At 34.4% G+C, this 25579-nt stretch overlaps 1 protein-coding gene across 1 annotated transcript in view; it reads left to right on the top strand.

Moving 5' to 3' along the window:
- The first annotated feature begins 16838 nt into the window (after positions 1-16838).
- Positions 16839-25579, top strand: part of LOC120766784 — a 43697-nt gene continuing 34956 nt past the window's right edge. Inside the window, exon 1 of the mRNA XM_040092481.1 lies at positions 16839-17026. The gene's annotated coding sequence lies outside the window, so the exon portion shown is untranslated. The remainder of the gene's footprint in view (positions 17027-25579) is intronic.

Here is a 25579-nt window from a genome sequence, read left to right as displayed (position 1 = left end):
TGGGTTGGGAAGTCTTAAATTTAATAAACTTATACAAGCATAAATCAAAATATCATTTCTCATTTTAAATTTATTATTTTAATTGGTATATAAAAGTTATGCCACAATTATTATATAGTAGTCCAAAAATATAAATTCTTATTTTTCCCAGAAATACATTTGTAAAAAAAGGATCTTTATCCTTTGTTATTATCTTATTTTTTCCAAAAATACATTTGTAAACAAAAGGATATTTATCCTTTTTTTATGTCCACACAAAAGATTTAAGGAGTTCAAGAGCTCAAAACGTGCCCTACATCAGCTACCTACCCGACGGCATTTCGCAAATGATAAAATAAATTTTTCAAGAGCTCAAAGCATACGCTATATCATCTCGAACCTACCTACCCTACGTTTTTGCGCAAATGATTATATCATGATAGCAAATGCCCACATACAGATTTGGCAATGGCAATAACAGTTAGTATTCTATCCTGTCGAGATGCCCTGTAATAAGTGTATCCGAACGTTCCATTGTTTTGTCCATAAATTTAGAGACTTTTTGCTGCGCTCCTTCTTTAACATCCTTGGTTTTGTCATCTCATGTTAAAAAAAAGAAACATTTAATTGGAGAAATAAGAAAGTAATAAGTGTATCCGAACGTGCCATTGTTTTGTCATCTCATGTAAAAAGCACATGTATCCGAATGTTACATTGTTTTGTCCATAAATTTAGAGACTTTTTGCTGCGCTCCTTCTTAAAGATTCTTGGTTTTGTCATCTCATGTTAAAAAAAAAGAAACATTTAATTGGAGAAATAAGAAAGTAATAAGTAAGTAAGAAGTCTATCCGAACGTTCCATTGTTTTGTCCATAAATTTAGAGACTTTTTGCTGCGCTCCTTCTTTAACATCCTTGGTTTTGTCATCTCATGTTAAAAAAAAGAAACATTTAATTGGAGAAATAAAAAAGTAATAAGTAAGTAATAAGTGTATCCGAACGTTACAATGTTTTGTCCATAAATTTAGAGACTTTTTGCTGCGCTCCTTCTCTAACATCCTTGGTTTTGTCATCTCATGTTAAAAAAAAGAAACATTTAATTGGAGAAATAAGAAAGTAATAAGTGTATCCGAACGTTCCATTGTTTTGTCATCTCATGTAAAAAGCACATGTATCCGAACGTTACATTGTTTTGTCCATAAATTTAGAGACTTTTTGCTGCGCTCCTTCTTTAACATCCTTGGTTTTGTCATCTCATGTTAAAAAAAAGAAACATTTAATTGGAGAAATAAGAAAGTAATAAGTGTATCCGAACGTTCCATTGTTTTGTCATCTCATGTAAAAAGCACATGTATCCGAACGTTACAATGTTTTGTCCATAAATTTAGAGACTTTTTGCTGCGCTCCTTCTTTAACATCCTTGGTTTTGTCATCTCATGTTAAAAAAAAGAAACATTTAATTGGAGAAATAAGAAAGTAATAAGTGTATCCGAACGTTCCATTGTTTTGTCATCTCATGTAAAAAGCACATGTATCCGAACGTTACAATGTTTTGTCCATAAATTTAGAGACTTTTTGCTGCACTCCTTCTTTAACATCCTTGGTTTTGTCATATCATGTTAAAAAAAAAGAAACATTTAATTGGAGAAATATTGAAATACTGCTAAAAGTGATTTTCTTATCGCTGCTTCCAATGCCGAGGAAAAGAAAACGACCTGACATAGGTCGTCGAAGTCGTGTAAATGTGCAACGAGCTACTTTACGCTCCAACCGCACTAATGACCACCGAGATGCTGATAATGATAACAGTCGTACAAGTATGGGAGAATTACGTTCAAGGGTAAATAACTATCAAGTGGATAGGGGGAGAATGGAACGATTTCGTGCACATCGATCACAACAGCAGCGAGCACGGGATAACGAATTTAATCGATTCCGCAGACGCAATGCTCCTGTAAACCGCGAACGAGGAGCATTTTCCTACGATACGGAATTTGATTATAGTGCCGACAAATCTGTGACGATTGGAGAAATGTCAATCATTTGTCAACATTGTAAAGCATTAAAGTACAGTAGTGAACCTGCAGGATTATGTTGTGCTGGTGGCAATGTACAATTGCCTCAATTGGTTCCACCACCTGAACCTTTACACTCATTAGTTAATGGGATGGAAAGTGAGTCTAAACACTTCTTGGCTAACATCCAAAAATATAATAATTGCTTCCAAATGACATTGTTTGGTGCAACGCATATAGTACAAGACGGGTTCATGCCTACTTGGCATGGTAGTATACCATAATTGTTTTAGTGAAATTCTAATTTGTATTTGTATCACAATTAATTTAACCAGTTCTTAAACAATTACAGATACAAGGACAAATTCATCACCTACTGGGGGCAATGCTGCCAGTGCCAGATGCAGATAATAAATTTTTGCAAATTTATTTTATGGGCAATCAAGATGTGGAAGTTGATACACGTTGTGGTCATAATCCGACCGTCAAGCGAATCATTGTCCAACAACTGCAAACATTTCTTCACGTGAATAATGAATTAGTGAAGATGTTCAAAATGGCACTGGATCGGATGCCATCAAACAGCCATAATATTGTAATAAGAGCCGACAAAACACCTGCTGGAGAGCATGCAAAGAGGTTTAATTCACCGTCAATAGATGAAGTGGCTATTGTCGTTGTTGGAGAGAATTTGCAATCAAGAGATATTGTACTTCATCGCCGGAACAATGAATTGAAACGTGTATATGAAACGAATTGAGCTTATGATGCTTTACAATACCCATTAATTTTCTGGCAGGGAGAAGATGGGTACCATTTTAATATCAAAATGGTTAATCCAACAACAGGTAATTAGATTATACAAAATAAAATATTTTATATGTTCAATATATAAATGTAGTTTTTTACTGTAATTTTAATGTACTTCCAGGTGCTGATACACACAAAAAAGTCAGTGCCATGAATTATTATGCATACAGACTCATGATCCGTGAAGGTGAAGTAAATCACATTTTGATGTGTCAACGGCTCTTTCATCAGTATGCAGTGGACATGTACGTCAAAATTGAGACTGAAAGATTGACATACATCCGTCTTAACCAACAGCAGCTTCGATCTGAAGAGTACATTCATCTTCGCGATGCAATCAATGCTGACGGCAATGTAAATAATGTAGGAAGAATGACAATTTTACCGGCCACTTACATCGGAAGCCCGCGCCACATGCACGAGTACGCTCAAGATGCGATGTCTTATGTTCGAAAGTATGGCCGTCCAGACCTATTTATTACATTCACCTGTAACCCACAATGGATTGAAATAAAAAAAGAACTGCTACACAACCAAACAGCACTTGATAGGCATGACATCACAGCCAGAGTTTACAAGCAAAAATTAAAATCTTTAATGAATTTCATTACAAAGCATCATGCCAAGTACGTTGTTGGATGTACTCTGTTGAGTGGCAAAAGCGTGGTTTGCCACATGCTCATATATTAGTCTGGTTGGTTGACAAAATAAGGCCAGAAGAAATTGATTCCATTATTTCAGCCGAAATTCCTGATGAAACGGTTGACCCAAAATTGCATACGATAGTAACTAAACACATGATACATGGACCTTGCGGAGTTTTCAACAACAACTCACCCTGTATGATCGACGGTAAGTGCTCCAAACGGTACCCGAGAAACTTGCTTGCTGAAACCATCTCGGGAATCGATGGTTACCCATTGTATCGTCGGCGATCAGTTGAGGACGGTGGACGATCTGTATATGTCAAGATAAAAGGACAAGATTTTCATGTAGACAATCGTTGGATTGTGCCGTTCTCGCCCATATTGTCCAAAACTTTTGAAGCTCACATCAACGTTGAATTTTGTAACTCTGTGAAATCCATAAAGTACATATGTAAATATGTTAACAAAGGTAGCGACATGGCCATGCAGTAACAAACACAAATGATGAAGTGTCTCACTATCAGATGGGTCGCTATGTAAGCAGCAATAGCCTCATTTGGCGCATATTTTCGTTTGCAATTCATGAAAGACATCCCACTGTATTGCATTTGGCAGTTCATTTAGAAAATGGACAACGAGTGTATTTCAACCCAAACAACGCTGTGGATAGAGCGGCACGTCCACCTGTGACCACATTGACAGGTTTCTTCTCAATTTATGCAACTGCCACGCTACTACACATGGAACGCATTATCAAAGTCTTTTCAGCGTCATAAACAAGGAACACCACTTTAAGGATATGAAAATGTATTTGCCACAGATGCTATAGGCCGTATATATACAGTACATTCTAATACCGATGAATGTTATTATCTTAGATTGTTATTGGTGAATGTTCCTGGTCCGACATCTTTTCAACAATTGCGAACAGTTGATGGACACCTGTGTGCGACTTACCGTGAGGCGTGTAAATTATTACGGTTGCTTGAAAACGATTCGCATTGGGATGATACGCTCAAGGATTCGGTGATATCTTCATCGCCGCATCAAATTCGCACACTGTTTGCGATTATAATATCGACATGTTTCCCCTCAAATCCGAATGATTTGTGGATGAAATATAGGGATGACATGTCTGAGGATGTGTTGCATCGCGTGCGTTGTGAAACTTTGAATCCTACATTGGAAATTTCGGCAGAGATTTACAATGACACATTGATCATAATAGAAGATATGTGTTTGTTGAAGGCAAATAAAGTATTATCGTGTTTGGCCTGATAGCACCCAATCGTGCTATGCAAGATGCATTAAACCATGAGTTGCAAAGAGAACTCCAGTACGATACTCAAGCTATGACCGAAGCAGTTCGCACAACTGTTCCGCAATTGAACGAAGAACAAAGGATTGCGTACGATCGTTTAACACAAGCTGTAAACAGTGGGTCTGGGGGGATTTACTTTCTTGATTCTCCTGGGGGTACTGGGAAAACGTTCCTAATTTCATTGCTATTAGCAAAGATCCGACCGCAAAATGAGGTAGCCCTAGCGTTGGCTTCATCTGGAATAGCAGCAACTTTATTAGAAGGCGGAAGAACTGTACATTCAGCCTTAAAATTACCATTAAACAAGCATATCAACGAAACGCCAGTTTGCAACATTGCCAAAAATAACGCTATGGCGAAGACTCTCCAAGTATGCAAATTGATAATTTGGGACAAATGCACAATGGCCCACAAGAGGTCGCTGGAGGGACTAGATAGGACGTTAAAAGATTTACGTGATAACCAAAACATTTTTGGTGGAGCTATGATACTGTTGTCAAGTGATTTTTGTCAGACTCTTCCAGTAATTGCTCGATCGACTGTTGCTGACGAAATAAACGCATGTCTAAAATCATCAAATTTGTAGCGGCACGTAAAGACACTACAATTAACTACTAACATGCGAGTGTTTCTGCAACAATATAATTGCGACTGTGTTTTCGAAGCAGCTGCTGGATATTGGCAATGGTAAGGTCGCAGTTGACAGCTCGACCGGATTAATGACTTTTCCCACAGATTTCTGTCACTTCACAGAATCGAAAAAGGAGCTTATTCAGCGTGTTTTTCCGGACATTAAACAACAATATAATAACTACGATTGGCTAAGTGAACGAGCAATATTGGCAGCAAAAAACAAAGATGTCGATGATCTCAATGCTACCATTCAGAATTTCCTTCCAGGGGAGATGTTTACGTACAAATCAGTTGACACGGCCACAAACCAGGATGACGTAGTCAACTATCCTACAGAATTTTTAAATTCATTGGACTTGCCTGGACTACCACCATATAATTTGAAATTAAAAGTAGGGTCAGTTGTCATCATGCTGCGTAATATTAATCAACCTCGACTTTGCAATGGAACGAGATTGGTTGTGAAGAAACTCATGAATAACATCATCGAAGCTAAAATAATCAAAGGAAAATACAAAGGAGAGGATGTCTTAATCCCACGAATACCTATGATTCCAACGGATTTGCCATTTGATTTTAAGAGGTTGCAATTTCCCGTGCGTCTGGCGTTTGCGATGACCATAAATAAATCGCAAGGCCAATCGTTGCAAGTTTGAGGAATAAACTTAGAGTTTCCCTGTTTCGCACATGGACAATTATACGTTGCGTGTTCGCGTGTCGGAAAACCAACATCCTTATTTATTTACGCACCGCAAAAAAAAACTAAAAATATTGTCTGCCAGAAAGCACTATATTAATTAACTGTATATGATCATAACTGTGTTGTATTTAATTTAAGCAAAGATTTGTTTATCATGTTCACAGTCCAGAAACGAGCACATTGAGGGATATATAGCTTCACTATAACTATATTATAGTTGTTTGAATTGTTTATTTTCTCGATGACAGATGTAGTTCTTCTTCTTTTCATAACCATGGCCATCGTCAAAAAAAAAAAACGACAGATGTAGTTTGATAGTTATAGTGTAAATATTTGTCAGTATTCACTCAAAAAAAAATTATCTATTGTAAAATGCCACTTGAAATGTTAACGTCTCTTTGCTGTGCATCTATACTATAATTCTTTAATATTCCTAAAAATCTAAAAACAGCAAATTTTAATAAAATTAAAAAAGTATTGTGTCGTGTGTTTGTGACTTACTAAATATGCTTCCAATAATTAGGCGGTGCGAAGTTCGTCGGGTCAGCTAGTGAATGATAAAAATGCAGTTGAACAAGAGCGTGAGAGAAGTGAAATACTGGAAACTCCAAAACCCCCACCAATTTTTATAGGCGACTTCTGTGAAATTAGTGGTATATTAAGTTATCTTAAATCTAAAATTAATGTCAAAGAATTCAGCTATGAATCACAACGTGATGGTAATGTAAGAATCATGGTTAAGACGGTGGATAAATATAGAGAACTCATCAAAGTGATGAGAAATGATAATATTAAATTTCATACGTTTCAACTAAAGCAAGACAGAGCCTTTCGTGTAGTAATCAAAAATCTTCATTACACTACGCCATTGGAAACAATTAAAGCCGAGGTTGAGCTGCTTGGGCATGCTGTTCGAGGTGTTAATAACATAAAAAATCGCATTACTAAGGAGTCACTAAATATGTTTTTCTTAGATCTTGAGCCAGATAATACTGACGCGGAAATTTTCTACGTAAAATATATTGGGAACGCTGTTGTTAATATAGAATCACCAAAGAAGGTAAGCGATATCGTTCAATGTTTTCGATGCCAGGAATTTGGCCACACAAAATTATTTTGCAATGAAAAATTTAAATGTGTTAAATGTTCGCTACAACATCCAAGTGGCAACTGTCCAAGAGACAAAAACATTCCAGCTAAATGTGGTAATTGTTTTGAGAACCATGCTGCCAGTAATAAAGGCTGCATAATTTATCAAAAAATTATGTCCAACAAAAAGTCTGCTACCAATGTTTTGGATCAAAATAGCCGGTCCAATTATAGCCAGCCAAACTTCATAAGGCCCAGTAGTCAATTAAATAACTTAAACCACAACAACAATCAGCCAACTTATGCTCAGGTAGTGGAAAATGATAATATAAACAATTAAGGCGATGTATTATCAAGAATTGAAAAACATCTAGAAAAACAAGCTGAGCAAATAAGCAATTTACTTAATATGATAAAGCTCCTTGTAAACAAATTATGTATGTAGATATTGGTATAGCTAAGTATATGGAATGCTAATGGACTTTCAAATCACTATGATGAAATAAATTTATTCCTAAAATCTCATAACATTTTTATAATGCTAATTTCTGAGACTCACTTAACTGGAAAATCATATACATATATATAAAAAGGGTTTGAAGTCATAAATGCTAACCATCCGTCTGATAAGGCACATGGAGGTGCAGCAGTAATTGTTAAAAACACTCTTAAATTTAAAAAACTTGATAACGTAAACGTAGTAAATATACAAGCTGCAGTCATTTAAATTAAATGTATGCATATTGATGTATCTATAGCAGCGGTGTACCTACCTCCACGGTTCGCGTTTAAATTAGATGACTATAAAATATTTTTTCAAAGTCTCGGTAAGCACTTTAATGCTTGAGGGGAATATAGACTGAGTAACCCCAAAGGAACTGAGCTATTTAAATGTATAACAAAGTTCAATTACTCAACTATTTCTACCGGAAAACCTACATTCTGGCCTAGTGACCCTCAAAAAAGACCGTACCTGTTAGATTTTGTTGTGTACAAAGGTACATTACAACACCAACTCCACATTAAGGAGAGCTTTGATTTAAACTCTGATCATTCACCTATAATTGTAACTTTTGTAACTGTGTCAAGTATGGAAAAACCATACAAGATTATTACGCAAAATACGGATATAGCAGCATTTCGAAACTGACTTGTGAATCGAACTAGTTTAGATATACCCTTAAAATCTAGCGATGAGATTGACTTAGCAATGAAAATCTTACAAATGCTATTCATGAAGCGGGATTTCTTTTCCCTTCACAATCAAGTGTTAACGAGGTTAAAAAACCCTTTCTTCCCCTTGAATTAAGACGACTAATAAAAGAGAAAAGATTACTGAGGAAAAGATGGCAAATTAGTCGGAGTCCTCTTGACAAAAGAATTTTGAACAAGGCAACCATTGATTTGAAATCCGAACTGCGGGAAATAAAAGATCAAGAGACATCAGAGTATCTAAGGAATTTAGATCCCCATGCAAACAACTCTGAATATAACCTGTGGAAGGCACAAAATATCTAAAGAGGCCTACTAGGAGAAACACGATTATAGAAAATAGTTATGGTCACAGGTGCAGAGATAATCAAGAGAAAGCCGAAGCTTTTGCTTACCATTTACATTCAGTTTTTAGACCAAACGTAATTCCAGATAATGAAAACACTACTGAGGTACAAAACTTCCTAGAATCGCCTTGCCAGATGAGCCTGCCTATTCGAAGAATTTCTATCAAGGAAGTAACGACTGAGATAAAGAAAATTAAACTTAAAAAATCGCCTGGTTTTGGTTTTACTGTTAGACACCTGCTATGCTCAGACTCGACCACTATTCAAGTCAATGGAAATGCGCTGAAATAATAATGATTCCAAAACCCAATAAACCGGAGAACTGCCCTTCTTCATACCGTTCAATTAGTTTACTGGTGACCTTCTCTAAGATATTTGAAAATATATTTTTAAAGAGAATGTTACCTGTTTTAGAGGACCAAAACATATTACCTGAACACCAGTTTGGGTTTAGAAGGCGGCATGGAACTCCTGAGCAATGTCATCGAATTGTTAAAATTATCACGAGTGCTTTCGAATGTAACCAATACTACGCAGTGGTCTTTTTAGATGTTAAACAAGCATTTGATAAAGTATGGCACACAGGGTTACTTTATAAAATAAAGAAATGGCTTCCAGCGCCTTACTACCTATTTATAAAACTATTTTTATAAATAAATTTAAAAAAAAATGTCCAGGAAAAAGATGCATTTTCCCAGCTGTATTCGATTGACGCTGGAGTTCCCCAAGGGAGCGTCTTGGGCCCCGTGTTATATACAATATTTATAGCTGACCTACCGATCGCTAATGGCTTAGAGGTGGCAACTTATGCTGATGATACGGCATTTATCGCCACCAGTTTTAATCCTAGTGATGCCTCACTTCTCTTACAAGAACAACTTAATATTGTCGAAAAATGGCTAAAGAATTGGAAGATAGAAGTAAATACACAGAAATGCGTTCAAATAACGTTTACGTTAAGGACTGAGACATGTCCCCCCGTAACATTAAATGGCTCCATAATACCTGAAAGTGAAACTGTGAAATACCTTGGTCTTTATTTGGACAGAAGACTCACTTGGAAGACACATAAATAAAAATACGAAGCGGCTCAAATTTAAAACTAAAAATATGTACTGGCTAACTCGGAAAATCATTACCAATGTCCTGAAAATTGGGCTTGGAAATCTGCGACTGATAATTCATGTGAAGTAGCAGCCTTGAAACATTTAGAAAATGAAGCATGTGAATTCAAACCTTCTACAAATGAAAATGTTTGGATAAAATTGTTACCTCAAAATCGTTGACTTTACAAATTATTTAGCAAAGCAATGATATATCTAGAATGTGATAACAATCAACAAATGCATATTGAAATCCCTAGTCAAGGTATAATGATAATAAGAGAAGGATGTACAGCCCGACAAGAAGGAGTAACTGTAACAGCAACTCATCACGTACAATCAGAAATTAATAAAGAATTGCTATCCTCTTCTTGGGTTAAAGATATTGAAGATATTCCAGAACTACAAATAAAACCTTTTGATTCAACATCAATAAACAATACCCAAGCTATTGTTCATCTGAAACAGGAAATATAACTCCTTAAAAAAGAAAATATTAAATTAAAAGGTATAAATTTTCATCACATAAGTGGTCACGTTTTGATAACTTTAGTTTTAATAATAGCGTTAATTATTACTATTATATACATATATAAATCAAAATGTGAAACAAGAACTGTGACTGTTCCATTTGAACTTCCAGTTAGACGTAATTAAAAAAAAATAGTTATAATAAAACAGAATATATAAGTTAAGTTGAAACACAACTTTGACCCCTGGCAGAATGTTCATAAATATATAAACATGACACTTTATTCCTTAATATACACATGTAAACAATAAATGAAATAAAAAGAAAATACAGTCCACTAAATGTCAAGTGCAATGGTAAGCAACAAAATTGTAATATGTATGAAACTTGCTCATAAAAATGTGAAAATCATTGCATTTTGAATAAATCTCATAAATTAGTATATACTTACATTAAACTAATACAAACATACAAACATATATACTCCAAATACTAATGCATACAAGCAGCAACTGATAACAGAATATCTATGGTGTGTACGTATGTATGTGTATAAATGCGTTAGATGCATTAAGTCACACAGTGATTCTAAACAGTTGTAAAATATCAATGCGTTGGTATCTGAGGTATACAATAAAAATAGAATACTTATTTACACATAATATGTACACTAAGCATAAACACTTATACATACATATGTACATAGTTAAGAGATTAGAATTAAGAAATGTATCGAGGAAAGAAATTTTAATAAAGAAGATCAGAGTCAAACGTGAACTCACACAGTACAGAAGAAATTTGAAGACTGTTTTCTGTACACTATTCGTCAAGGCAATACTATTATCTCCGATAACTAGTGGTTATAGCTGCTACTCAAACTGGCCGCTCAAAAGCAAGATAAAGATCGTAATTTCTTGTTATTAACTATTCGACTTGAAGGTCTTTTATGTTTTGAGAAGTAGTTATATACATATATGTACTATTGTGATCAAAGGTGAATTTTTAATTTATACTTTGCGCGTTTTTCGAATCGTTAATTTTTTTTTCTGTAAGTTGGTAGTACTGTAAGTTACATCTATGGCAAATTTCACGTCAAAATATTCATTAGTATTTGAAAGTGAATTCATCAATTTTTACTATGTCTGAATTTATTGAACAAAGAAATGCACCATCTCATATCGTGCCGCAACCACCGTATTCGCCTAATTTACCTTTGTGTAACTTCGGATTATTCAGCAAACTCATATGACCACTCCGAGGACACCGTTTTGACTGAATTGAGCATATACATATGTAAAAGCTGAATCGAAGAAGGCTCTGCTGGCCATCACGACGGAGGATTTTTCCAAGTGCTATGATGACTGGAAAATTCGTTGGCATATGTGTATTGCAGAGGGAGGGGATTACTTTGAAAGAGATGAAATGGACAAAATTCACCTTTCTATTTAATCACAGTAGTATATGTACATATTTGTTATAAGAAATACACCTGCCAAGGGTGTTGCAATTTCGGTACAACCAAAATTAACGATTTTTCTTGTCTTTATATGCGAACATTCAATACTAGAAGAAGTAAACACAAATCCGATAAGAGCTGTTTGCTACATTTCCTTCATAGTATGAGGCAGAACATAGCACCTCTCCTTCTTTCTTACGCTCTTGAATTTCGTTCATTTCCCCCAATTTTTTGGTTTGAGAAGAATTCTTATCAGAAACTTAACAAAGTTGGTTAAGGTGCGATCTAGGCCAACATACCATAGCTTGTTGATACTGACCAAAGGAGTGTGCATATGTCTGTAGAGAACCTTAGAATTAAGGACTGAAACTTAAATATATAATATGTAACTTACAAAAGCTCTGGGCAAATTCGACATTTCACTATTGTTCTAAAAATTTCATAACATGTTGCCCACTTCACCAGACTACCAATAATACCATTAAATATTATAAAAAATACTGTAATATTACTAGTATTAAAAAAATCTATACGGTCAGGTTTTTAATTTTCATTTTATGCTTTCTGCGAATCATATACACTCAGTATATTTTTGAAGATCATGATGCCAAAGTAATAGTTTAAGGGTGTATTGTGTGCCTTATATGTAGGGAGATGTATGCATTTATTTCCTCATGTGCACCAGTATGCATTTAAATAACCGATCAAGGTAACTCGTTCAGCAGAGCATAATTTAGTTGCATTGGTTTGTTCTGTTCAACTGCATCAAAAGGTCGCCATGACCAGATAAAACCGGTTCAGCTGCTCCGATCGTTTTTATACTCTCGCAACAAAGTTGCTAAGGAGAGTATTATAGTTTTGTTCACATAACGGTTGTTTGTAAGTCCTAAAACTAAAAGAGTCAGATATAGGGTTATATATACCAAAGTGATCAGGGTGACGAGTAGAGTTGAAATCCGGATGTCTGTCTGTCCGACCGTCCGTCCGTCCGTGCAAGCTGAAACTTGAGTAAAAATTGAGATATCATAATGAAACTTGGTACACGTATTTCTAGGCTCCATAAGAAGCTTAAGTTCGAAGATGGGCAAAATCGGCCCACTGCCACGCCCACAAAATGGCGGAAACCGAAAACCTATAAAGTGTCATAACTAAGCCATAGATAAAGATATTAAAGTGAAATGTGGCACAAAGGATCGCGATAGGGAGGGGCATATTTGGACGTAGTTTTTTTTTGGAAAAGTGGGCGTGGCCCCGCCCCCTACTAAGTTTTTTATATATATCTCGGAAAATACTATAGCTATGTCAACCAAACTATAAAGAGTCGTTTCCTTCAGGCATTTCCATATACAGTTCAAAAATGGAAGAAATCGGATAATAACCACGCCCACCTCCCATACAAAGGTTATGTTGAAAATCACTAAAAGTGCGTTAACCGACCAACAAAAAACGTCAGAAACACTAAATTTTACAGAAGAAGTGCAGAAGGAAGCTGCACCCAGGCTTTTTTTTTTTAAATTGAAAATGTTCGTGGCGCCGCCTACTTATGGACCAAAAACCATATCTCAGGAACTACTATACCGATTTCAATGAAATTCGGTACATAATATTTTCTTAACACCCTGATGACATGTACGAAATATTGGTGAAATCGGTTCACAACCACGCCTTCTTCCAATATAACGCTATTTTAAATTCCATCTGAAGCCTTCTCTGCATAATATGTATATATGTACATTAGGAAATGAAAATACAATTCAATACTCAAAGTACACAAATTGATCTAATCTAATTAATTTTACAGCAAAATAAAAAAATATGTAAATTATTATCACTTTATCATGCGAGAGTATAAAATGTTCGGTGACACCCGAACTTAGCCCTTCCTTACTTGTTTCTTTTACATCTCTATTCCACCAATACATAAGAGAAGCATTTACCGGCCAAAGCATACTCTCATATGCGTACACTCGAATTTTCCGATGGCAAATACGTGAGTATGAAACAATTTTCACTACTTTGATACTGCAATGCTCTGTTTAACGGTAATATGGCATACGATATCAGACTTAGATTATGCCGCATCACTTCTGTTAGTCTGTTAGTTTTGCAGGCATTACTGATGCCATTGAAAATGTAGCACAGCTATGCACTTGCATACCGGATTTTACAGGTTCATCGGTTACTTGTTTACATGTGTGCGTGTAAATACTTGTAGTGCAAATGATCAATCGAGAAATAAATTATAAATTGGCACACCTGCCGCTCGATCTTTGTCAGAGAACATCTGAGGATAAATTCTTAGAACTATTAGAAGCTAATACGAATTCAATGTTGTACATAAATATGTTTAAAACAGTTTTTAAAAGAAGGAACAGCTAACAGATCTTTCTGTGAAACGGAAAACTTAATCGCAGTCAATCTTCTCAAAGAACAGAATCGATTTGCTTCATCTGTGCAAAAGGAATATATTCGTAGTGGAAAGCCATGAAAAAGTTCCATATTTCAGCCATATTATATGTGATAAATATATTCTCCAGTAACCCGGTTTAATTGTTCAAAATTATACCTTTAAACTAGAGTAGAACTCCAAACCACCAGGTCTGCCGACTCTCTTTTGCCCATAAAAGGAGTATTAATAGTTTTATGAATTGAGACATTAGGAAATAGTTTTCTAAACCAGACTCATACTGATGAAAAACTTTGAATCAAAAATGGCTTAAATCCAAGGTGGAAAAGATAACAGAGCTCTACAAAAACAAATTTGTTTGTTGCTCTGGATATCTTAGGGCGCCTGCTGAGGGGACGCTCTAAGTCGAGCCGAGCTGACGAATGGGAGAAATCAGCTTCAAAACTGTGTCCTATTTTTTATTTTTCTTACAAAACATTATTTAATTAATTACATTTCTTGTTTTATATAATAAATATTATTTGAATTATTGTAAATGCGATTAGAATCTGAAGTAATATAATAATTTGAATAAAATTTTAAAATCTCACCTTATAGATATTGGTATTTTATAAAATTACTCCAATATTTAGTTAATTTGGATTCAAGCTTATCAAAAATGTAATAGCACATTTTTATTTTAATGTAATTTGTATTTATGGGATGCTTGTCGAAAGTTTTTTTTTTTACAAATATTTAACATAAGCAAAATATTTGTCATCTACATTTACAACCGCTCTGCGTTACCTAAAAGCAATCAGCGCTAATCAAAATAAGCATTGTGCTCGGCTCGGCTTTCAACGTCCATTCTGCAGGCTCCCTTAGCCAATTTGGTTACTTTCAAGTATCCACATTATGACCTCATATTTGAAAATATTGATTGCGCTCTTGTTTTTAAGATAATTACATATTTTATATTTTTATAATTATCAACTTGTTAAGCATCTGGATAATTTTGTAAACAGGAACAGAGAGAGAAGTTCAATCAGGATCTAAAGAGTGGTTTATCCTTAAAAAGAAATTGCTAAAAGAAAATTTATAAAAAAATCATAAAATTAGTTTTATTGAAATATAACATAGTATGTGTTCGACATTTATCTCATGTTTTCTGATTTTTGTAATTTACAATGGAAATATAGATTTAAAAATAAAGGAGATCAAATCTTATAAAATTATTGATAGTTTCATGAACTGTGAGCACAAATACATATAAGTATCTAAAAACGATCTTATATCAACAAAACCATTGTTGACCAGACTTTTCTTTATTTTTTTCGTTTTCTGATTCATTAGTTTTGATAGTTGTAAACTATTATTTTTCCTAAATAATAAAAGTTTCACTACAGGGTATGTACTCCATTGAAAATTGTCCATTAGAAAAACAGGTTCACAGACGTTCTTCTTAATGCAGTAACAATAACTGTGCATTCTTAGCCAAGTAGGTCATCGCATCAATCCAATCCTGCTGCTATTTGGGTCATTCAAGCTGTGGGCAAAACCAGATAGTACAGAAAGTGGATGTATAGATGTTTGAATGCATTTTGAATGTGAGTTGGCAGCAATCGCAAATATGTATATACGAGTATCATTCTAGCATAGAATCATTTATTAAACTTATGTGTATATGTACATACAAGTATATATGTATGTACGTCGGCCTCAGTAAAAGATATGCTTGCAATGCAACTTTAGATGCGTGTATATTTATATACATATGATATTAACGAACCGTTAGACAGAGTAAACTCAAGTCTTTCGAGTTAATATATTAAGTCAATAAGGCTATAATATCGACTCCGTAAATGGAGGAACTGGGTTAATGTTGGTAATGGAAATAAGTATTATCTTTGAATTGCCGTTATGTCATTTGAAATCCAAATATATCATATGTGTATGTACCTCAATTTTATACATAAATATCCTATTTTATGCCAATTTTATAACTTATGATAATTGAAATCTGACTGCAAAACTTTATATATGTATATATATATATATATATGTATATAGCTGTGATTGACAAAAATCGTGGCTTGAAAACGACAAAGTATTCCTGGAGTCACCTTTTGCTAGAATTAATTTGATTACATTGTCAACATAAATAATGGTAGAAATAGAGATTACAACTCTACATATACTAACATGATGGGCTCATATAAGTTAACCTTAGTTAAGACAACAACTAACATAAGATGAATTGGTCAGCTAACATAACATAAGTTGCTTTCAATGCTACGCACGTTCCTACTGGGCTCTTCATGCTGGAATGCTTACTACGTTTATTTGCATATCAATACTCTTATCATTATTATCACCAATAAGAGCGCACAGCAACAGCATAACTCTTTGATGGGTGACATTCGGAAGGTGATGCGTAAAACACTGAAGTGTTACGGTACCTTCAGAAGTTGTAATTGTAGAGTAGATCTCATATGTAGCAACAACGATATTTTACCTTTGGTAAAGGGAACCGCAAGTAAGTTGTTGCTGCACCAATATGGAAAAGCAGCGAAATATATGTATGCTTGGGCTTTAACTTAGTTAAGACAGACGTAATGTAAACGTGAAACTATTAACATTACAAATAAAGTTTCTAAATAAAATAATTACGTTTTTAACTGGCGCCCAACGTGGGGCCAAGGACTTGTAAAAAGAACATAGGAATTCTGAGGTACCGAGGACCGAGAAAGAAATTAGGAGTTCTAACGGACCAGAAACCCACAAATACCGAAAGGACGTAAGGAATCCTGAAGGACTGCTAAACAACAAATGCATCATTACTAAATATATTTAAAAGTGTAAGTGATTATTTAAACAATTTCCAAGTGGTTATTTAAAAATATATTAATTATAAAAAATCTACAGTTTATTAGAGTACTATATGAGTGCTTTCAAAGGAATCTAATTTCCAATTAAAGTAAATCGTAGTTTTGCATAAAACTCTTTTGTGTTATAAATTTTTTTTTTTTCGAATAAAAGGTTAGCATTCAATGAAATAACCTTAAAAATGTACACGTATTAAATATAGTGTTCCAAAAAGAATATTTCTTCTGATATTTGAATTAACTTAGTGCCAATCATAAAACTGATAAAAAGTTTGTATTAATTATTAAATAAATATTATTAAAAATACTTTTATAATAGGTATATTAAAAAAAAACAAGATCTTAAATAATTTCAACAACTAGAAACGAAACCTAACAAATTTTCTTTACCAAGCCTTTGGAAAAAAATTATAAATAGATAAAAATGTCTTTGAATAGAGAGCAAATAGAAGAAATTGTTAATAAAGCCAATGAAAATCTAAAACGAGAGTTTTTTGCGCAGTTAAGTAACTTGACCTGGGCAATTAATCAGTTGCAACCATGTGGCTTTGAAGAACATTTACCCGTTTCAATTAATCAATTAGTAGCAGAAAGCAACGCAAGTTTAGACTTAATAAAATCTCTACCTGAATTTAGTGGAGATTCTGTTTCTTATCCCGTTTGGCGAACTGCAGCTGAATTCGCCATTAATTACTACTCGGAGGGTTCGGAAAAATATTACATCGCTATGGGTATTTTCCGAAACAAAATTATTGGTTCCGCAAATACCACACTCGCGTCTTTTAATACAGTGCTTAATTTCAAGGCAATTTTAGCTAGACTAGATCAGGAATATGCCGATAAAAGGCCTCTCTATGTTTTGGAGAACGAGCTAAATATCATTAGACAAGTTAGTCTTTCTATTACTGATTATTATAATAAGGTGGACAAAAAACTATGCCTTATCATAAGTAAACAAATCATGACGTATAGCGGAAATAAAAATATTATTGCCACTTTAAATAAGCGCGCTAGAGAAAACGTCTTACGCGTCTTCATATCAGGACTTCGACTTCCATTGTGCAATATCCTTTTTTCCTCCAAGCCCAAAGACCTTCCAACTGCTCTTGCAGTGGCTCAGGAGCTGCAAACGAATCATAGTTTTGCAGAAGCCTTTGCTGTTGGAAATACTTATAAATTCAATAAGCCGGTAACGTCTCAATTTAAACAAATAGATTACAATAATAGACCGAATGCAGGAATTAGCTTCAATTCAAAACCTAATAAACCAACCCCAATGGAATTCGATAACATAGGTACAAGTTACTACCGACAGCCTAACAGTATTCCGAAACTATCCTCTCAGCAGACTCAACCTACACCCAAGTACATTCCTAAACCACAGCATCAAAATCAGAATATGTAATCAACCTATAAACGAAATCGCGAACAGTTCCATTCTGATCGTGCACCCTTTCACAAACTGCAAAAGGTAAATTTTATGCCGAAAGAATTAGAATCCTTTCAAAATGTTGAGGAAAATTTCAATCAGGATACCAATTTTGAAGATGAATATTATTACAACAACTCCGGCATTGGCCTTCATAATTAACGATGCTGTAGCGGAATATGGGGACGAAATTAACTATTTAATCTAAAATCGCTCCTACCGTTTATTACGAAAAAGTGCAAAAACGGCCGGAAGCTTCGCATTTTAATTGATACAGGCACATTAAAAAATTATATAAAATACTTTTCATTTCTTCAGGGAATTAAATGTTTGGGGAAACCTTTTAATTTTAAATCCATTCACGGTAAAAATCTAATAAATAAAAAGTGTTTAGTTAATGTGTCAGGCAATACCTCAACGTTCTTTCTGCTTTCAACTTTAAGTACATTTGACGGTATTATAGGTTATGACTTTTTAAAACATATTGATGCTAAAATTGATACTGTTGAAGGGTAATTACTTTACCGAAATGGTAAAGAAAAATTACATTTTTTTCCATGTGAGCAAGTAAATTTAAAAACAATAGAAGAAAATTCAGTTCCACTCAAACTCCAAGTACAATTTCGGCAAATAATAAGTAAAAATATTAATGCATTTGCTGACCCAGATAGTGCCTTGCCTTACAACACAACCCTTAAGGGGAGAATTCGCACAAATACAGATGAACCGATATACAGCAAGAGTTATCCATTTCCCATGTCTGTAGACCCATTTATTAATAAATAAATAAAAAGACTTCTTAAAGATGGAATAATAAGGTCATCTTGTTCGCCTTACAATTCTCCTGTCCACGTAGTATCTAAAAAGGGATTTGATGAAGATGGAAAGCCAAAACTGCGAATGGTGATGATTTTCGGAAGCTCAATGAAAAAACTATTCTAGATCGATACCCTATTCACCAAATCGTTATGTGTGAAAAAGACAGCCAAAAGACAGCGTTTAGTATAAACAACGGAAAATATGAATTCTGTAGATTACCCTTTGGGTTAAGAAATGTACCCAGTATTTTTCAAAGGGCCATTGACGATGTTTTACGCGAAGTCATAGGGAAATATTGTCACGTTTATGTCGACGACATAATTATCTATTCTTCAAATGAACAATCACATTTAAAGCACATCAACCACATACTTCAAACCCTTGAAAACGCAGGAATGAGAGTCTCACCTGAAAAATCGAAGTTTTTTAAAACTCAAGTGGACTTTCTAGGGTTTCTTGTCTCTAACGCAGGTATTAGAACTTGCCCAGATAAAATTCGTGATATTGTTAACTACGAACCTCCGCAAACTCTTCGAGCATTGCGCTCATTTCTGGGACTATCAGGATATTATAGGCGTTTTATTAAAGACTATGCTGCCATAGTCAAGCCTTTGACAGCTTACCTTCGCGGAGAAAACGGACAAGTAGGTTCACGATATTCAAGAAATGTGAGAGTTGACTTTAGCCCTCAAGCCCTTCAAGCTTTTGAACAAATAAAACAAATATTAGCTTCAGATGATGTTTTACTTCAATACCCTAATTATAATCAACCTTTCGAGCTTACAGCAGATGCCTCTTCTACTGCTTTAGGTGCAGTTTTGTCGCAAAAAGGTCGTCCAATTACCATGATTTCACGAACACTGTCAGCTACCGAACAAAATTATGCTACAAACGAACGAGAGCTACTTGCGATTGTATGGGCATTAGAAAAGCTTCGTCATTATTTGTATGGAGTGACAAATATAAACATTTTTACCGACCATCAGCCGCTCATTTTCGCAATGTCTGAAAAAAATCCAAATGCAAAACTGAAAAGTTGGCAAGCGTTCATTGAAGAGCCGGGAAAGACAACAAAGTTGCCGATGCGCTTTCTAGACAATTCTGCAACAATTTAAGTGAAGCCACCTCAAACGAAACTGTGCACAGCGAAGAATCCTTAACTAACATTATCAAAACCGTCAATTGTCCTATTAACCAATTCAGATACCAATTAATGATTTCTAAATCTAATTCTTTTAGCAAAAATACAAAAATTGTTTTTAAAAAACTGATACGTCACACAATCACTTTCGATACTCTTAAGAATCTTATAGAATGCCTAAAAAATCATATCAACCCTAACGTCACCAACGGAATTTATTGCGATCTCCACACTCTAGCACAGATACAAAATAAAATAATATCAGCTTTTCCTGGCGTTAAGTTTATTCACACTCAGCTTCTCTTAATTGATTTAAATAATAATGATGACCAAATGGAATTGATATCGATGGAGCACAATCGATATTTTCCAAATATAAAAAAATTATTGAAATCAACAATAGCAAATTGCAAGATATGTTTGGAGAATAAATACCAAAGAAAACTGCTAAAATATATGTCTGTGGAGAAAAGGTTTTCATACGGCGAAACAAAAGGCTTGGAAATAAATTTGATAAAGTGTTTACTGAAAAGATAGTCGAAAGAGATCTTGGTACTACAGTACTTATTAATGGTAGGAAAATACATAAAAGTAATCTTCGTTAAACATAAATGTTCATATCTAGAATGTATCTTGCAAAAAAACAATTATCTATATATGTATATAAAAGAAGTTTGTTGTTAGTTACACCATTTATAACGGACGGCTGAACCGATTTGGCTGAAAATTGGTGGACAGGTAGCTTAGACCTAGGGTAAGGACATAGGATACCTTTTATCTCTCTATGTTAAAGTTTAATACAACTCATAAATACAAAAATTATATTTCAAATAAAAAGCATTTGTTCAAAATTCATGTTTGTAACAATCATTTGAATATATGCGTACAATTTTAAACAGAGTCTGCTCAAAAATAATACAATTGCTAAATATTTGAAATAGAGGAAAAGAACTGCAACCAAATACGCAGTGAAATAAATTATAATTGGCTCAGTAATAAGTCGTTGAGTTTGTATTATACCACGTGCATCCCAAAAGACTGATGTGATAACCTTTCCAGCCGCCTTTTTCGTTATTCCACGTCTGAGAACCGGTTCATTATGTGAAGTCCGCTAGAATGATGGTCGATTGGACTCCAGTGGGAAATGATGGAGCTATGTTTCTATCACCGACGAAAAATTTCGGCTTTCTTCCGATTAGAGAGCACTTAAACACTTCTCAGAATCAGTTATTCGTTGTTTTTGCTGGATTATGAACTTGCGAGGCACCTACTTTGCTCATTTCGCCTGTTTCCAGCTTAGCAAATATATTTTTAACGGTGGATTTCCCTCAGCCCAAATTCAACAGTATTTTCCCCAAAAACGCAATGCTTTATTAACACACGAAATGCTTTATGATTTATTTTTTTTGCAAACTAACACAAGTTGCTTTACAAAAATGCTATATCTCATTAACTAATAGTTATAATCCAACTAATAGAAATCATATAGATGGTAGTAGTAGTTTTATCTATGTATCAGTCACAGTGATGCGTGTACGTGTCCTCTAGTAAAGATATAAAACTAAACATGAGAGACGCTGAATTATTTGAAAAATATTTACGTAAATAAACCGCTTGTTAGTTTTTTAAATTATCACGATAATCTTAAGTAAAAATTTAATTATTGTTTATTTTAATTTGAATTTGTTATATTTAGCAAAAATAAGCTAAAAGTTTTGTAAAGCTTAAGCCAAGCAATTAAGCAACTAAACCATTTGTCACCTCTTCAACATATGCTCAGCAAAGCTCCAATGTAAAAAATGCGGTACTCCGTCGAAGAGGGGAATAGGTAACCTTAGTTAAGACAACAACTAACATAAGTTGATCAATGCTATCGCATATTTTTATGAATGAAGACACTGATTTCTTCATTAATTCAAGTCTAAGAATACAATTTACATATTTACCTCCTTTACACAACCTTCTAAGCGAACAGACTGCGCCGTATAGTGACAACTTTGCATTTTTTTTTGTTGGTGGAAAAGCACAAAAAACGGGATCTTTGGAAAAAAAATGTTTTTTTTTGGATTTTGAGCGACAACTTTGCATTTTTTTTTGCTGTTCATGGGATCAGAGTCCCATATTTTTGAACACTGATTCTTATGTAAAATTGAACGAGGAATCGAATTCAATTTTGAAAAAAAAAATTGGGGGAAAAGCAGAAAAAAACGGGATTTTTGGAAAATAATGTTTTTTTTTGGATTTTGAAAATTTTTTTGTATTTGTATTTTTTTTGTATTTTTATCAGAAAGTTGAGATTTTTTTACATAAAATTGAATAACTGCAAAATTTTTTTCACTAAATTTTGAGGTCGTTAAAAAATAAAAGAAATAGCAATTTTTTTGTTTGATCTCAATTTGAATTGCGCGCCAAAAAACAATGGAGCAACTTTGACCACTAAAAAGTCTACAGATATTCTTATTTTGGTCTATATTATGATATTCTAAAGTTTCGTCAAAATCGGAGAACCACGGACACAAAACCATGTCGCCAATTGATGGAATGGCCTTTATAAGTTTGTCAGAAGGAAGCGTCGGAGACCCCAGATCAGATCAAATTTTGCTAAACACCTGTGAAGGGTATTACGGCTTCAAAATAGTCGAAGTAAAACAGAAACATCAAAACTATTGTTAATATAAGAATATATACTACATTTTATTGTAAAACTAAATTATCATCCCATTTATACGCAATTATTTTGACAATATATTAAAGTTAAATTTATTTATGTATGTATATGTATATGGTATGATCGAATTATTTTTCCGATACATTTTTTCACAGAAAGTTTTTACACTGTTTTTAGAAATAACAATACATATTTTGATTTTCTATTTCTAAATTTTCCTAATTTAAACGAAAAAATAAAGGTGTTCTTTTCAATATTTTACACTGCTGTCCGTGGTGGCGTTTAGATAAGCGCACACCGATCACTCGCTTCGCTAAAGCACTATCAAACCTACTACGATATTTCTAAATGATAGAAAATTTTTTTTTTATTTAAAATCTGAAGACTTCAAATCAGTTGTAATTATTTATAAAAAACGAAACTAACGGTTTGCAAAAATGTGTTTTATCGCAGAAAGAAGAACTTGTTTAGCAAGAAAGAAGCAGGGATAAAAGAATGGCACATTCTTCCCAGTGAGAGAGCGACTCAAATTGAACGGTTTTGATAATATTTAAATGGTAGCCGGATCAGAACGTTTTATCAGTGATCTTGAGCATCGAGAGCAAATCTTTCCTTATATCCTGGAACATGTTAAAAATAAATTTATGTATTCAAGATCGGAGCGTACTCATGTAGAACCTCCTCCACATGTGGTCTACTGACTGTCGTCAATCGTCGCACTTTCCATTTGGCTCCCACGTTACTGTTGGCAGTCATAACATTAAGCTCCTGGATAATTTCGTCTATCTTGGAACCAGTATTAGCACCAACAACATTGTCAGCTTCGAAATCCAACGCAGAATAACTTTTGCCAACAGGTGCTACTGAGTAGGCAATAGAAAAGTAAAGTTCTCTCTCTACGAACAAAGACCAAACTCTACAAGTATAAGTCACTCATTATTCCCGTCCTGCTATATAGTGCAGAGGCATGGACGATGACAACATAATTCGACGTTACGAGTTCCGAGAGTTGCGCATTCGCAACTGCGAGTATTTTATTGTAACGAGTATCGCATTCGATTTAACGATGAGCTGATGTGAGTTATACGACCACATTGACATACATACATATGTATGTAGTTCAGCGAATTAAGAGACAGCGGTTATGTCGTCCGAATGGATGAAATCACCCCAGCTGTGAAAGTATTTGACGTAGTACCCGCCGGGGGAAGCAGAGGAAGAGGAAGACCTCCACTCCGTTGGAAGGACCAAGTGGAGAAGGACCTGACTTCGCTTGGAATCAGCTTAAAGCAGGAATAACTGGCGCTATAACCAAGTAAGCGAAGTCTACGCCAATAAAGAAGAAAAACTTATGTAAGTACAATATCTATTATAGTCTTTTTGGTACATATGCACATACATATGTATTAATCTGCTAATATTTGAAAACACTCGTGTATTTTATACAAAGGCAAAACCACAGGTAGGTTTGAATCCATGCATATTTGCATACATATAGACATGTATAATTCTACCGCCATAATAAACAGCATTTTTTTATAATTTGAGTTTGGACTCATCAAATACTTGATAAGATAGCTTTCACTTCTAAACAAAAATAGTCATAGAGAAAACATAGAAGTTGCAGATATGGTCAGGCAGTTTAACTCATTCAGCACTGCAATTAGATGTGCGTGCGAATGTTTGTGTATAATATCCACTGTTTCGCATGGCTAATATAATAATACCGTAATCATCTGATAGTGTTAATGTGCATAAGCACCTCATAATTACGTTTTTTGCCGTTCTTTGTAGCACTGTGTTTCCAAAAATTCAAATGTAACTGTGTAACCGAGTGTGGGTGCCCACTTGACCAGAATAGCAGTGGCCCGAAACGTAAAACTGTATTTAACTAGCCAAGCAAATGAAAGTGTATACTTCAAATTTCGTTAAAACTGGAATGTTTGTCTTAAACAAAATAATATTTCTTTTTATCGCACCCTGTGCATGTACATACAGTAGAGGCCCGCTAATCCGGATCAATTAAAACCGGCCCCTATCCGGAATATAAGGGAATCCGGATTACCAAAGACATATCAGAACTATGTATTAAGAAAAAATATTTATAAATTTCTGTTTGTTTATTATAACAAATAATACACATGTTCCAAAAAAAAAAAACTTAAAACAATGAAGCATAAAAGCGAATATAGTGAATAATAAATATGTGATCTGGATTAGAGAATACGGATAGAGAATGTCGGTCCGGATTACAAGGGACATAATAGAAATTTTGAATTTTTTAACCCTGTCCGGATTACAGTGGAATCCGGATTAGGCCGTGTCCGGATTAGCGGGCCTCTACTGTACTATACACAAGTATGTACTACATTCGAGCGGGTTGATTTTTTTTTAAGAAAATAACGTATGCGAAAAATGTTCTATAGATAATTCTGAAAAACTATGCCTAAGGGCTGTGGGTCTAAAACT

The sequence above is a fragment of the Bactrocera tryoni genome, chromosome 1, assembly GCF_016617805.1.
Source record: "Bactrocera tryoni isolate S06 chromosome 1, CSIRO_BtryS06_freeze2, whole genome shotgun sequence".
Taxonomy (NCBI): domain Eukaryota; kingdom Metazoa; phylum Arthropoda; class Insecta; order Diptera; family Tephritidae; genus Bactrocera; species Bactrocera tryoni.
Note: the sequence above shows the minus strand (reverse complement) of the source record. Positions and strands in the feature narration are given on the sequence as shown.